The sequence below is a fragment of the Carassius carassius genome, chromosome 22 (assembly GCF_963082965.1).
Source record: "Carassius carassius chromosome 22, fCarCar2.1, whole genome shotgun sequence".
NCBI classification, from domain to species: Eukaryota; Metazoa; Chordata; class Actinopteri; order Cypriniformes; family Cyprinidae; genus Carassius; species Carassius carassius.
In genome coordinates this window covers 18,780,235-18,796,531 of record NC_081776.1, presented here as the reverse complement: position 1 = coordinate 18,796,531, position 16,297 = coordinate 18,780,235, and the positions used below count along the sequence as shown (strand labels likewise).

The 16,297-nt window shown below is 35.2% G+C and overlaps 1 protein-coding gene and 1 pseudogene across 1 annotated transcript in view; both read right to left on the bottom strand.

The window, feature by feature from the left end:
* LOC132098587 (uncharacterized) overlaps window positions 1-16,297 on the bottom strand; it is a 76,938-nt gene that overhangs the window by 46,870 nt on the left and 13,771 nt on the right. The window lies entirely within an intron of this gene.
* On the bottom strand, window positions 5,835-9,902 carry LOC132098515 (dol-P-Man:Man(7)GlcNAc(2)-PP-Dol alpha-1,6-mannosyltransferase-like; annotated as a pseudogene).

The following is a 16,297-nucleotide window of genomic DNA, read 5'->3' as shown; positions in this document are numbered from 1 at the left end:
GAAAGTGTCTACTGTCACACCTCTCCTAAAGAAGCCTTCACTCGATCTGTCAAATAAAATAAAAAAAATTTCGCCCGATCTCTGTTTTACCATTTATCTCCAAGGTTTTGGAAAGATTGTGTTTTTTCGAACTTCAATCTTTCCTTGCTGTAAATAATCTGTTTAAGCACTTTCAATATGGTTTTAAGGCTGCCAGCAGTATGAAATTTGCTCTTTTGAGTGTGTTAAACGACATATTTTTAGCCACTGATATGGGTGACTCTGTGGTCCTCGTTCTCTTAGATTTATCAGCTGGTTTCAACACTATTAACCATTCTGTATTGATCAATAGACTGAAATACTGGGTGCGTCTCTCTGGCACAGTTCTAAAGTGGTTTCCGCTCCAGTTTTTCACAAGTTCATCAAACAACTATGGTAAGAATATGTCATCACTAAAAATAACCTGAAAGAGGTGTGTGGGCTTGCAAGCACAATGTCAGACACTGTAATGTGCTCTGGTCCCCTCCCTGCTTACCGTGGTGATGAAATGCATAGCAGATTATCATCACTCAATGGCTAGATGTCTAAGTGGTGCCCGCAGAATAACATAGGTTTCATAGACAATTTGAGGAGCTTTTGGGGCAGACCTGACCCGTTGAAAAGAGATGGTCTTCATCCCTCCTGGGGTTGCGCCACTTTTTTCCCTAGAAATATGGCACATAGTCTTAGAGTTTATACTTGACTAACTGGGGCCCAGGTCAAGAAGCAGACAGACTGGCTAATCCGACCATCTGCTAGCTGCCTCACGTCACAGAGATGAGTTAATTCTCAGCACAGAGACTCTTTCACCTAGATATCACACTATAGAGACGGTGTCTGTTCCCCGAACTAGAAAATACAAAAAACGTCCAAACCAATGTAAGAGTAATAATTTAATTGAGGTTCAACAAATAAAAAACAGACGCGATACAAATACACAATTGATAAAGCTTGGCTTATTTAATATCAGATCCCTTTCTACGAAAACACTTTTTGTAAATAATATGATCACTGATCATAATCTAGATGTGCTCTGTTTGACAGAAATCTGGCTAAAACCTGATGTTTACATTATTTTAAATGAGTCCATCCCCCAAGATTGCTGTTATAAACATGAGCCGCATCCAAAAGGCAAAGGTGGAGGTGTTGCTTCAATTTATAACAACGTTTTCAGGATTTCTCAGAGGGCAGGCTACAAGTATAACTCGTTTGAAGTAATGGTACTTCATATAACATTATCCAAAGAAACAAATGTTAATGATAAATCCCCTGTTATGTTTGCACTGGCTACTGTATACAGGCCACCAGGGCACCATACAGACTTTATTAAAGAGTTTGTTGATTTTACATCCGAGTTAGTTCTGGCTGCAGATAAAGTTTTAATAGTTGGTGATTTTAATATCCATGTTGATAATGAAAAAGATGCATTGGGATCAGCATTTATAGACATTCTGAACTCTAATTGGGGTTAGACAACACGTCTCAGGACCTACTCATTGTCGAAATCATACTCTAGATTTAATACTGTCACATGGAATTGATTTTGATGGTGCTGAAATTATGCAGGCAAGTGATTATCTCAGATCATTTAGATTTGTGCAAACTTCATATAGCCAAAATTGTAAATTCTACTTCTTGTTACAAGTATGGTAGAACCATCACTTCTACCACAAAAGACTGCTTTGTAAGTTATCTTCCTGATGTATCCAAATTCCTTAGCATATCCAAAACCTCAGAACAACTTGATGATGTAACAAAAACTACGGACCCTCTCTTTTCTAGCATTTAAAATACAGTTGCTCCTTTACACTTAAGAAAGGTTAAGGAAACCAGTTTGACACCATGGTATAATGAACATACTCGCTTCCTAAAGAGAGCAGCCCGAAAAATGGAGCGCAGCTGGAGGAAAACAAAACTAGAGGTATTTCGTATTGCTTGGCGGGAAAGTAACCTATCCTACAGAAAAGCATTCAAAACTGCTAGATCCTATTACTTTTCTTCTCTTTTAGAAGAAAACAAACAAAATCCCAGGTATTTATTTAATACAGTGGCTATATTAACGAAAAATAAAGCCTCAACAAGTGTTGAGATTTCCCAACATCACAGCAGTAATGACTTTATGAACTACTTTACTTCTAAAATCGATACTATTAGAGATAAAATTGTAACCATTCAGCCGTCAGCTACAGTATCGCATCAGACAGTGCACATCGACCCCCTGAGGAACAGTTCTCTACTATAGGAGAGGAAGAATTGTATAAACTTGTTAAATCATCTAAACCAAAAACATATGTTAGACCCTATTCCATCTAAGCTCCTAAAAGAGGTGTTTCCAGTAGTCATAGATCCTCTTCTGACTATTATTAATTCCTCATTGTCATTAGGATATGTCCCCAAAACCTTCAAACTGGCTGTTATTAAAACCTCTCATTAAAAAACCACAACTTGACCCCAAAGAACTAGTTAATTATAGACCGATCTCGAATCTCCCTGTTCTGTCCAAGATACTAAAAAAGGTAGTATCACAATTATATTCCTTCTTAGAGAAAAATGGTATCTGTGAGGATTTCCAGTCAGGATTTAGACCGTATAATAGTACTGAGACTGTTCTCCTTAGAGTTACAAATGACATGCTCTTATCATCTGATCGTGGTTATATCTCTTTATTAGTTTTATTGGATCTTAGTGCTGCATTTGACACTATTGACCATAACATTCTTTTGCATAGACTAGAACACTTTTGTTGGCATTAATGGAAGTGCATTAGCATGGTTTAAATCGTACTTATATGACCGCCATCAATTGGTAGCAGTGAATGAAGAGGTATCGTATCGATCACAAGTGCAGTATGGAGTACCTCAAGGCTCAGTACTAGGGCCGCTACTCTTTACGCTTTACATGTTACCCTTGGGAGATATCATCAGGAAACATGGTGTTAGCTTTCACTGTTATGCTGATGATACCCAGCTTTATATTTCTTCGTGGCTCGGTGAAACACACTAATTTAAAAAACTAATGGAATGCATAGTCGATATAAAAAACTGAATGACAAGTAATTTCTTACTGCTAAATTCTGAAAACACAGAGGTGTTAATTATAGTATCTAAAAACTCTGTATGTAATAACCTAGAACACTAAGACTTGATGGCTGATCTGTCAATTCTTCGTTATCAGTTAGGAACCTAGGTGTGCTATTTGATAGCAATTTTTCTTTAGAAAGCCACATTTCTAGCATTTGTAAAACTGCATTTATCCATCTCAAAAACATATCTAAATTAAGGCCTATGATCTCAATGTCAAATGCAGAAATGATAATTCATGCATTTATGTCCTCAAGGTTAAATTATTGTAATGTTTTATTGGGTGGTTGTTCTGCATGCTTAAGTAAACAAACTACAGCTAGTCCAAAATGCAGCAGCAAGAGTTCTTACTAGAACCAGGAAGTATGACCATATTAGCCCGGTCCTGTCAACACTGCACTGGCTCCCTGTCTAACATCGTATAGATTTTAAAATCTTGCTTATTACTTATAAAGCCCTGAATGGTTTAGCACCTCAGTATTTGAATGAGCTCTTTGTTGCATTATAATCCTCCACGTCCGCTGCGTTCTCAAAACTAAAAAAAGCAATTTGATAATACCTAGAATATCAAAATCAACTGTGGGCGGCAGATCCTTTTCCTATTTGACGCCTAAACTCTGGAATAATCTACCTAACATTGTTCGGGAGGCAGACACACTTTTGCAATTTAAATCTAGATTAAAGACCCATCTCCATAACCTGGCTTACACATAACACACTAATATGCTTCTAATATCCAAATCCGTTAAAGGATTTTTAGGCTGCATTAATTAGGTAAACCGGAACAGGGAGCACTTCCCATAACACCGGATGTAGATGCTACATCATTAGAAGAATGGCATCAACCCTAATATTAGTCTGTTTCACTCTTATTCCGAGGTCAACGTAGCCACCAGATCCAGTACGTATCCAGACCAGATTGTGGATCGGCATCTAGAAAGGACCTCTACAGCCCTAAAAGACAGCTGAGACCAGGACAACTAGAGCCCCAGATACAGATCCCCTGTAAAGACCTTGTCTCAGATGATCACCAGGACAAGACCACAGGAAACAGATGATTCTTCTGCACAATCTGACTTTGCTGCAGCCTGAAATTGAACTGCTGGTTTCGTCTGGTCAGAGGCCCAAATGAGCCTGGTTTCTCCCAAGGTATTTTTCTCCATTCTGAAGATTTGGTTCCTTGCCGTTGTCGCCTCTGGCTTGCTTAGTTGGGGTCACTTAATTTACAGCGATATCGTTGACTTGATTGCAAATGAATGCACAGACACTATTTAAACTGAACAGAGATGACATCACTGAATTCAATGATGGACTGCCTTTAACTGTCATTTTGCATTATTGACACACTGTTTTCCTAATGAATGTTGTTCAGTTGCTTTGACGCAGTGTATTTTGTTTAAAGCGCTATATAAATAAAGGTGACTTGACTTGACTTTCAGTCATTTTTTCTGACAGGAAATATGTGGTTAGGCTAGGAGAATTTTTATCTTCCATTGTTTCTCTCCCCTTGTGACATTCCGCAAGGCACTATTTTGGCCCACTTCCTATTTTCATTATATATGCTATACCTCTGGGAGTGTTATGCTGATAATACTGAAATCTATTTACCTTTTAGGAAAAAATTATCCACTGGCCATGACTGCTCTTTTATCCTGTCTAGATGAGGTTAAATCCTCTGTTTTTTATATATATATATATATCCTTAAATGAGGATAACTAAAGTAATTGTTTTAGGTCCTTTGGAAAATATTAAACATTTAATTTTGAAGTGGCATCCCTATCGGCTTTTAGGTCTTCACAGGTACTCTGGGTTAAGATGACTCATTAAAATTTGATAAACAAATTTCCACTGTGACTGGGTCCAGTTTTCATCAGCTCCGTATACTCGTATAAAAATTTAACATTTCCTCACTAAGACTGAAGATGATGGTCCATGCTTTTATTACATCACATCTCGATTACTGTAACTCATTATACTGTGGCATTTCTAAAGCTCAAATTGCCCTTCTTCAACTGGTCCAAAATGCTACCTCTAGATTTCTTTTTAAAAAATTGAAAAGGAATCACGCCACTCCGTTTTTAAAAGCCCTTCATTTGTTGCCTGTTCAATAAAGACCACGTTTTAAAATCTGATTATTTCTTTTTAAATCTTTACACAATTAAAAACCTGGCTACCTATCTGAATTGCTGCATCAGTACATCTTCTTGAGAATCCTAAGATCTGCTGACCAGAACCTTCTTTTAATTCTGCATTCCAGACTTAAGCTTTTAGATGACCATGCCTTTTCTGAAATTGGCCCTTGCATCAGGAATTACTTGCAAGTGGATATCCGAATGGCCCCTAGACTGACCATTTTAAGGCTCTTTTAAAAACCCATGTTTTCAGTGGCCTATTTGGTTTTATATTAAATATTTTTAAGCCCCTTGAGATGAATCATCTCATTTACAAGGGGGTCCTCAATATCCCTGCCCATTTTATTTTCTATTTGTGTTTTATTTTATAATGGTTCTTTGTTTTAGCCTGTTTTGTGTGTTCTTACTACTCTTATGATGATGCTTTTGTGAAGCACTTTGGTCAGTCTTTTAAATGTGCTATATGAATAAAGTAAACTGGAACGGCAGTTATATCATCATTCATGCAATCATACTGTTGACACAAACCACTGGGAGGTGTTGTTATAATGTTTACAGAAGGAAGCATGGAGCAAATGACCATGCCATTCAAATCCCCTAACTCAGGACAGTTCCCCTCACAGTAAAACAGACCAGCAAAAGAATTCAGCTAACCACTTCTGTAAACATTTGTCAATGTCTCAGTTCATGGAATATTTTATTCAATTATTAGTCACAATTTCAGTTCAAGCTTTCACTAACTACATTATTTGAGTTTCTTTCTAGCAGCACACGCATGTTGTTTATCTTGATTTTGAGAGGTGGAAATTGGGATATGTCAAATACAAAGCTTTGGTATCCTGAGAAGAAGACCTAAGGTTTTTGCTAGAATCTTTGAGCAGCAATATCTTCATTGGATTAACTTCCATTAACAGGTGTGAATATGTTTTGATAACTGCATCATCAAGAGTTCTTCATCATCATCCTCTTTCTTGTCATATCTACGAAAATAAAGAAAAACATTCAGACAAATCACCAATATTGCAAATTTAAGGCATTGTCTTTAATAATTAATTGATGTCACTCCTGCATTGCTTTCCCTCCTGGGTAGTTGTGATGGGAAATATAAAGAGAAATACTTTTGTATACTCCATTTAGCATCAAATGTCCTACCACAACTATGTAGCCAATTTTATACATTTGTGACTTTTGGTAATTCTTCAAACTGTAACAAATCAGAAGAGAAAAGAAAAGTTAAACTGTATCTAAAAATACCTGTTAACATGATATAACAAAGATATTTGTTTTCCTGTTTAAACCACCTTTTCTTTAGCAAAACAGAGAATATGCAAATTGTAACACATTTAGTACAGCTTTAATCTGCTGATTGTTTGAATGTATCAGAATTGGTGTTAGCCATATGGAAAAAAAATAAAATAAAAAAGACTGTAACTGAAGCTCTGGTCTCTTTTCAGTGTTCTCTGCTCCTCTCCCTCTACCAGAGTTCTGCCCCACTGGGCAATTGTTTTGAATCCATGGACCAAACAAAAGTCCTCAATGGCATTTCTTTCACTCTCTTCTCTTTTAAAATTTATTTATTTTATCTTTCTGTCTTCCTTTCTATATACTGTATATATACTTTTAATCATAAATATTTTCAACATTGAAATGCTATTTATACAATAATCACATTCTAATAATATATTATATAATATATGAGAAATGCATAGTTGTATAGCATTAATGTTTATAGTCACATGGCAATCCTACACATTTTAAAACATAATTTCATGGATTAAGCAATAAACCATGAAAGTATACAAATGAACAAGATAATGTACTCTAATGTATTCTATAATTGTCTATTTTGTGTTTTACAGATGAATGTAATACAGGTTTTAAATAGGGATTTGCACAATGGGTAACATCAGAACCACTTAAAGGGGAAATTTAATAAATTTTTTGCATTTAGATTGATTTCTTGAATGTTTGCCAGCTCAGAAAAGCTGAAAAGAAAACAAACAGCCAGTTCAGGCTGCCTGAGTCTGAAACGGTGTCATCCAGCAAGCTTCAATTTGCAGCTTGAGGTTGAATGAAGTTCAAATGAAGTTTAATGGTTAAATAATGTTCTATTTGAAAACTACTTGAATATAAAAATATATTAAGGATAATTAAGTAAATAATACATTAAATCAGCATTTAGCTTCAAATATTTTTCAATTAAGCAAATATAGCTGTAAAATGATTAAAAAAATTTAATAAAATGAAGAACAAAAGAAACTCATTATATAGAACAAGTAGTAAGTCTATCAGTCTGAATTTACACATTTTGACAGCAGAGTTTTTGTCTGTCCCATTTGTTGCTGGTATAACTAACAGTGAAAAAAAGATTTGTTAAGGGGTATAACCTGTCAAGTTGATTTTAATGAGAGTTTGATGAAAATACAGAATTCATATTACTGATAGACTTGCACTGCTCCAGTGATTATAAAGACAATGATTTTTTTGTATATAAAAAATTACAAATGTCATATAATTAACAGACAGTTTTCACGCAGCTAACAGGAACTGTGTGTAGATGAACATTTAGTCACTGGCTTGATTCGTCAATGCATAAAATCATTAAACCATTTTGTGGAAAAGAACATCTGAGTATGACCTCAACATTACACCGATCACAGGTGAAAATATGTTTCTAGAGGTTTGTTTATAAAGTTTACAGAATTTGTTGTTGAAAATTGTTTATGAACTTACAGTCTGACAGAAGGATTTCAAAGTACATATTTCATATTTATGTATATAAAAAAAACACAACAGTCCTATAGTTAACAGATGGTTTACACGCAACTAAGGGAACTGTGTGTAGTTGAACATTTAGTCACTGGCTCGATTTGTCGATGCATAAAAGCATTAAACCATTTTGCGGAAAAGAACATCTGAATATGACCCCAACATTACACTGATCACAGGTGAAAATATGTTTCTAGAGGTTAGTTTGTAAAGTTTGCAGAGTTTGTTGTTAAAAAAAATTGTTTATGAATTTACAGTCTGACAGAAAGTTTTACATATTACATATTTAATCTGTTTGATCATATTTGATGCATGGAACACAGGCAAAAATATTTCTTCCTCGTACATTTAAAAATCATAGGTATTTTGGCAGTGTTATATTTTATCAGTGTATGGCTTGCTACTAAGGGACTGTTGTACATTTCTTTTTACATTTCTTTCCTTTTACTATCATGTCACTTAAGCCAATTAAGCTATAAAATGCTAACAACACATTACTCAAGCTTTGTTTCAGCAAATTCTTATTCAGTCTAGCTCTAATTAGGTACACCCAATTTTTTATCTTCCTATCAAAATTCTCAAAGGTATAAAATAAAATCTCATCTTAATGGTGTTTTTTTTCACTATTCTGTTTAACTCTGAAATACATCACATTACGGAAGTAAAATGGGTTTCATGCAGGGAAATTCAAATCTATATTTTCTATCAAAATATGTTCAACTTACATGTAGGAACAGCCGCAGGCGGCAATAATGTTGAACATAAGGAAGGTGTAGATCAGTTGTTCCCAACCTTTTTCAACTCGTGGCCCACACAACCAAACACATATGTTTGTGCGGCCCACTGCAACAAAATTAACTGACCCTGCTATTGTTGGGTTAATAACTTGGTACTCAGAAGCTAGATTGTTAACTGTCTTTATTGAATGAACTGGCAATGAACAGAAAATAACTAGGGCTGCATGGCACCGCTTGGCACAACTGCTGTTGTTCTGTAGCATATGCAGCAAAAATATCTAAGATCAATTGGCAGTTTATTCTTAAACCAATCATCAAGCTCGAATAGTGGAAGCATAGTGACAGTTTAATATTATTCTTTGTTATTTAATTATATTAAATGATGTTATGACTCAGATATTTTTACATATATGAACAATGTAATTATTTATTTTAATAGTATCTGGCCCACCTGCAATACCATCGCGACCCACACAGGTTGAAAACTACTGGTGTAGATGATGAAATGGAGCTCCTTGTGGGGCAGAAAGTAGTACAGCAGAATGAAGCCTACAGTTACGATGAGCAGTTTTCTTATTCATCTGTCCAACAGGGCAAATTGAATAAATAGTATTGTGCTGCCAAGAGCTCAAGAGAGAGCAGAGTAGAAGTACCAAAGAAAAGGAGAGGCACAGAAGTCAAGGAAAGATACTGAAAGAGACAGAATCATGCATTTTTATAATAACAGTAATGCATAAACATAGTTTTAAAATGTTTAGTTGGCCCAAATATTTAAAATTCTGTCATCATTTAATCAATTTCATTTTACTTTAAAAAAAAATCTGCATTTCTCTCATTCTTCTTTGGAACACAACTCTTTACTGGTCACTCTTACTCATGTGAACACAATGATCTATTGATCATCAAAAAGAATGCATAAGCAGCATACAAGTACTTCTTCCACATTTTTATATGTTATAGATTAATGTGACGTTAAGAACAAAATTTAAGTAGTTCAGATGTTTACTTGAGAGCCACTGAGCACGAAACACTGAGTAGTGTTTACAATGTATACAATAAAAACTTTTTTTGCAAGAAATTTGCATAAGAAAATGGCATTTGTGTTTATATGCACTCTGTTAGCAGTTTTATTAACTAACATGTGCATGCAATAAGCAGCTTCCATTATCCCACACAAATGCAGACTCTTCACAAACATGTTAGTCCTATGGACTAGTACTCCTATTAAGTACTTTTAGAATAACTGGAAAAGGCAACCAGCTCCTCCTTTTGTGCTCCGCAAAAATTATATTGGTTTAGATTGTCATGAGAGACAATGACAGAACATTTTATTTTGACTACTCCAATAATTTAAGCTACAAGCATTTTACAAGAATTTTGCAAAAGGATATTCCTCAATTTGAGCTTTTATTCAAGACAGTGTTGTACCATAGTGCCTGACCCTCAGGCCAGAGCAGCTTATCATCAAAGTGAGACCTACAAAAGACATCAAACTCACTTCAGTCTGTGAAGGTCTGTGTCTGTGCATGATGAGAAGCAAAACATCTGAACAGATGGAAAAGTCTACATTTAGCTTTAGACAATTAGGGTATATGCTAAAAGAAAATAGTAATAGTGAAAATACTGAGATAAAACAGAGAGAACAAGCACTTGTGCATCACTGTCCCAAAGATAATACACCAGAAGGTATGGCATGGTAAAGCAATTGTAGAAAATGGAGTTCCCTGCTCAGGAGTGACAGCAACAACATAAAAATGAAGTGAAAATCTTGACATCTGCCAAGTATGGTAACCCATACTCAGAATTGGTGCTCTCCATTTAACCCATCCAAGTGCACACACACAAGAGTGAGTAGTGAACATACCATGAACCCGAAGCAGTGGGCATCTATATCCAGCACCCGGGGAATGGGTATTGACGGTGGAAGAGAGCACTGTTCATTCACTCCCCCCTACAACTCCTGCCAGCACCAAGACTAAAACCTGCCACCTTCAGGTTACAAGTCCAACTCTCTAACCATTATACCACAACTGTCACCGCTGACAAAAGAAGAGACACGAGTCAGAGCGAAACACAATAATAGCCAAAACGGAGAGCCAAATGAAGGCGCTATGTCTCTGGGCCAGCCAAGATGTGAGTGCAAGCGAAACTATTCAATAAAACACAATTTGGAGAAACTTTTTAATGCAAAATTTAAAGTTAGACAAAACAATGCTCTAGGAATAATATAAAAAGATGCCATTACAGTGACATTTTATTTATATGATTCTTATTTTTGATTCTTCTTGTTTTTGCCATAGTGAAGTAAATAAATGTTTAGATGATTGTATAAGCAGTGTTGTTGCCATATGCTCACATTTGCAACTGAATTTAATCAATAAACTCAGTCAATTAACTTGACAAGAATTATCCATTTAACTAAACATTAATTAAACATTAATAATGAACGTAAACTTATTTACCTCTCATACTATAAATATTGTACTCCAAACCACTCAAAGCCTAAGTTGTGACAATCACATATCAGTAAACAAATATATTATATTAAGACATGTTGTTTTCTAAACCAAAATTACAAAATTATTCATAAAAAATAAACTGTAAATATTGCTCCAAAATACAGGTCCAACTCCACCTAAGAAATGTCAGAGTATACTTTGTACTTTATATAATCTGTACCTAAAGGCAAAGCAAACATATTTGGGAGGGTTCTGGTACTGTCAAACATCAGATGGAACTGTGTGATGCAGTTAAAGCAAAATAGACTGGCCACCACCTCTCTTTGCATCTGCCATAGTGACAGAATCACACATAGTCCAAGAAATCCTCTCACTGTGAAAAAAAAAAACATAATAGAAGATGAAACTGAAATAAATAAAATTAGTTTAATGTAAAGCTACAGGTTGTGATCACAGACATATCTAGGATCTGAGTGTAAAAAAGAGGGCAAACACATCATTGGTGCACTTTGTGCTGATATGAACAGCGCCATAAAAATTAAAAGCACCATAGTAGTACTACAACAGTGTGCTTCAGCCATTTTCTATGGAGCGAATTTTGTGCCTTAATTAAACAAACAAATCCAGCATTTTGCAAACAAACTAGATCTGCTTTGTAAAGGAAAACTCGACTGGCAAACAAACTCGATCTGCTTTTTAAAGGAAAACTCAATTCGCAAACAAACTCAATCCGCTTTGCAAAGGAAAACTTGACTCGCAGACAAACATAAAGCAATGTTCAAATAGAAAAGTAAATTTGAGTGAAAACACAGTTGAGTAATATTGTGTTTTACAAATATAAATAAATGAGCCTAAATGATATTTCACAAATAAATACAAACCATCCAATGGTGTAACCATCCATACATTGTACCCTTTATACAAATACCAAATCTAGTGCATACAAATGCATACCTGTCCAAGTATGCCAGAGTGCAGTCTGGATGATGGGGCGGGGCGATACGTTGGGCGAACAGCTCAGCGGTTATTGGTTTATGATTAAGATGAGCTTATTGGTGTACAGATGAGTGACGATTTTACATCTTATTGGTGTAGAGAATTATGATGCTGTGAGTGGGATTGGAATGCGGAAGTAGACATTCAGATGAATAAACTTTTAATATAAATTAAAAAGCGAATATAAATGTTGTGTTTTTGCATTTATTGTTGCGTTTCCACAGCATCCTGTATAAATACAAAGAGTTTTGGATTACGACGAACAGAATAGAAATAAATGGTCTAATTTACAATTACTCCCTCAACGGCTGTACGCGCTACCTCGGCATTCCTCGTTAGTTTTTGAAAGTGACATGGCAATATAATGCGAAGTATGGTTATGTAGATAGTTATGGAGTACCTTGATTTATATATTCACATTATATATATATATATATATATATATATATATATATATACATATGCTTCTATATAAAAACATAATACATTTAATCACCCCTTTAAACACTTTCTAAAATCATTGGTAATTTAAATATTACACATAATTGTCACAACTAAATTAAGAATTCATTAATTAGATGGACTTGTCTAATCCTAATCCCCTCAATTTAATATCTGAACAACTATGTAGCTGCAATAACTAAAATACCTCTGCATTTACACACATATGTAATTATTAGTTCTTAATGAATGTATGTTCACAAACTCTGTCAGAAGACACTGCCTTTTGAATGGTGAAGTTCTTCCCCTCAGTGGTTGGTATGAAATTGAAGGGACTATATACAAGTACTATATTGGTCAGCACCACGGATCATTCCATATATAGCTATCGATTAACATCAGCATCAAAGACATTTAAAAACATTTCAGCTTAATTCATTTTCAGACAGCAGCGAGTGTTTGAAATAACTTCTGTTTGCGATCTAATGTGGATTTTGTTTACCACATAAGACAGAAATATTTATATTCAATGTAAAAGATATAGTACAGAGTAATGTTTCATGTAGGAACATTCAAACAGCTACATTTACATTTGCGGAGTGAAGTTGTCCAGGAGAACAGCACACCACCACCTCCTGATCATTTCATCCTGAAAAAAAAAAAAATAATAAAAAATTATAATAATAATAACATACACACAATAATCATGCATGTCTGTATAAATAACTTGACAAATGTAATGGCATACCTCTGTAAAATCAAATCTAAGAACTAAAGCCATGTACAGAGTGTACTGTTACAATCCACAAAGAACAATAAAATGAGCAAGTAATAACAATTATTAACAATAATTATACTAATTTAATGTACCATGGATAAATAAATGATCGAACATCGCATTTAATGTTAACATATAAGTTATATACACAACCACTTTTACTCACCTCAGGCAATATATTTGTATATATAATGTTAATATATAAATCAAGGTACTCCATAACTATCTACATAAACATACTTCGCATTATATTGCCGTGTCACTTTCAAAAACCAGCGAAGAATGCCAAGGTAGCGTCTACAGCCGTTGAGGGAGTAATTGTAAATTAGACCATTTATTTCTATTCTGTTCGTCGTAATCCAAAACTCTTTGCATTAATACGGGATGCTGTGGAAACGCAACAATAAACGCAAAAACACAACATTTATATTCGCTTTTTAATTTATATTAAAAGTTTATTCATCTGAATGTCTACTTCCGCATTCCAATCCTACTCACAGCGTCATAATTCTCTATACCAATAAGATGTACAATCGTCACTCATCTGTACACCAATAAGCTCATCTTAATCATAAACCAATAACCGCTGAGGTGGGCGGGGCGACACGTGTTATGATTGTGAGACAGTTGGCTTTTTATGAGATCTCTCAGCTCGATTTTCTCACACGCGTCCAGGCAGATTTTCTCACAAATGCAGTTGAGTAACTTCTTCTTCCAAAAAAGTAGATGGTGCTAAGCTAGGGGATTAACCTTGTAAACAGGGGACTTCCAGGTCAGCAGTACGTCCTAGAGATGGGAAGTTCGGATCATTTTACCGACTCTGACTTTTGAGTCTCGTTCAGCAAAATGAACAAATCTTTTTTCAAGTCATTTTGTTCATTTCGTTCATTTTAGCAAGATGTAATTAAAATGTTACGTGTTACTTCCCCAGCACATCTAGTACTTACGCAAACGTTGATCACACTACAAACAATACAAACGTAAAATGCTATAAGATACAGAAAAGATTAATTCATTCATTACCTGGGGCTTCAGTCTGTGATTAGCTCACCTCACCTCTTGTCTGACAAGTCTTCGGGCTCAAGTCATTCTTTAATCACGTGACAGCCCCATACCCTAAACTAATGCAGTCCGAGCCGTAAAGAGAATTGATTAGTTCATCTCATGAGTCTTTCGGGTCGAGTCGTTCCTTAATCACGTGACAAACCCATACGCTACTTCTGACACTTCTGTCACTGTGTTTTTGTTATTGTTTCTTCCGGATCTGTGGTGTGTTATTATTTTATAAATAAATAAAACCCTGTTATAAATAAAATATTGATGAATTTGTCTTTTTGACTCTCTATCAGTAAATAAACACTAGGCTATATAATAAAATAATAATTCAAGCCTACAATACAAAGTATTTATAGCCTAGTTTGTTCATTTATAATCCAATTTTGAGTTTGCTTTTCCTAGGCAAACTTGACATTTTCGTCGAATATATGTACAAGAAGACTGCTCAAAAAGGACATAATGACATAAATTAAAAGCAAATAACATTTTAAATCCTAAACAAGTAACACTACAGTTCTATAGTCTAATCTGAAGGGAGAACTCAAAAGACATAAAACATACAACAATCATTTTTGAAGGTTAGAATCCACTGTAAAAAATAAAAAATAACAAACAGAAAAAATAAAATCGCTTCTTTATCAAAGGGATTTCGCCATCATATGGACAAAATTTAAAGCATAACCAATAATTATTAAAAAAATAATAATAGTACTATGCACCCATTTGTAAGGAATGTTGTAAATTAACTAATTACTCTAGCCAATGTTGTCACGTCATGTGACAAAAGAACGAACAACCCGAAGACCCGAAAGATGAACTAATCAATTCTCTTTCCGGCTCAATACCGCATAGGTTTAGCGTATGGGTCTGTCACGTGATTAAGGAGTCAAAGGGTGCATTTGGAGCCTGTCCTCCAACAAAAAACGACCATATAGGTCGTTTGTGCAAGCACCTTATTACGGCCTATATTTACGTTTTAAAGTAAAGCGCCCTCTAGCGGGCGTAAAAATAATTACAGTATCGCATTGCGTCTGTCGTCATGAAATGACGTATCACGTCACTACCAATCAAAACGCACGTTTATTTAAATGCAATGTGTGGGCTTTTTACACATATCTCACAGTATTTCCTACATATTTTACTAGGTTGCTTATTCGTTCGAATGACCACACCTAACCCCACCCCTAAACCTAACCCTCACAGAAATAATGCTAAATTATGATTTATTGAGCATATACATTTTCGTGCATGTCCGTTCCCTGGGATCAAACCCATGATAGCATGATTACATATCAAGGTATAACGCAATAATCTACCAACTGAGCTACATGAAACGCAAATCAGAGTGCAAATAAAAGAGTACAAAACATTAATATGAAAACAACCTTTTGCCGATAGGGGCGCAATGGTAGGATACGCTCTGATGGGTCGTATTTCAGGGATTTGGACAAACGACCTATACGAGCGTATTGGTTGGAGGACAGGTTGTGCGTTTGACTTGAAGCAAGGCTAAAAACGTCGATCGGCGAGAGTAGCCGCTTGCAGTCAGGGCGGAGTTGAAAGCAGAGCCGTCAAGCTGGACACTTTTTGCTCCCTGTTAGTGACACTCACGTGGTGTTTGCATACTTTGTCACAAATGAAGTGAATTAAATGCAATATTTGTAAAATACACAGACGTTTTAGAAACTTTTTCATGAGCAACAGAAACTGTTTTTACATACTGCTTATTCGATATAAGCAGTGCCATATTTTCAAGAATAAAGTTCAACATAGACATATACTATTTAAATACCAATACAGTGGGGCATATATGCTTTTATCTGTGTTGTG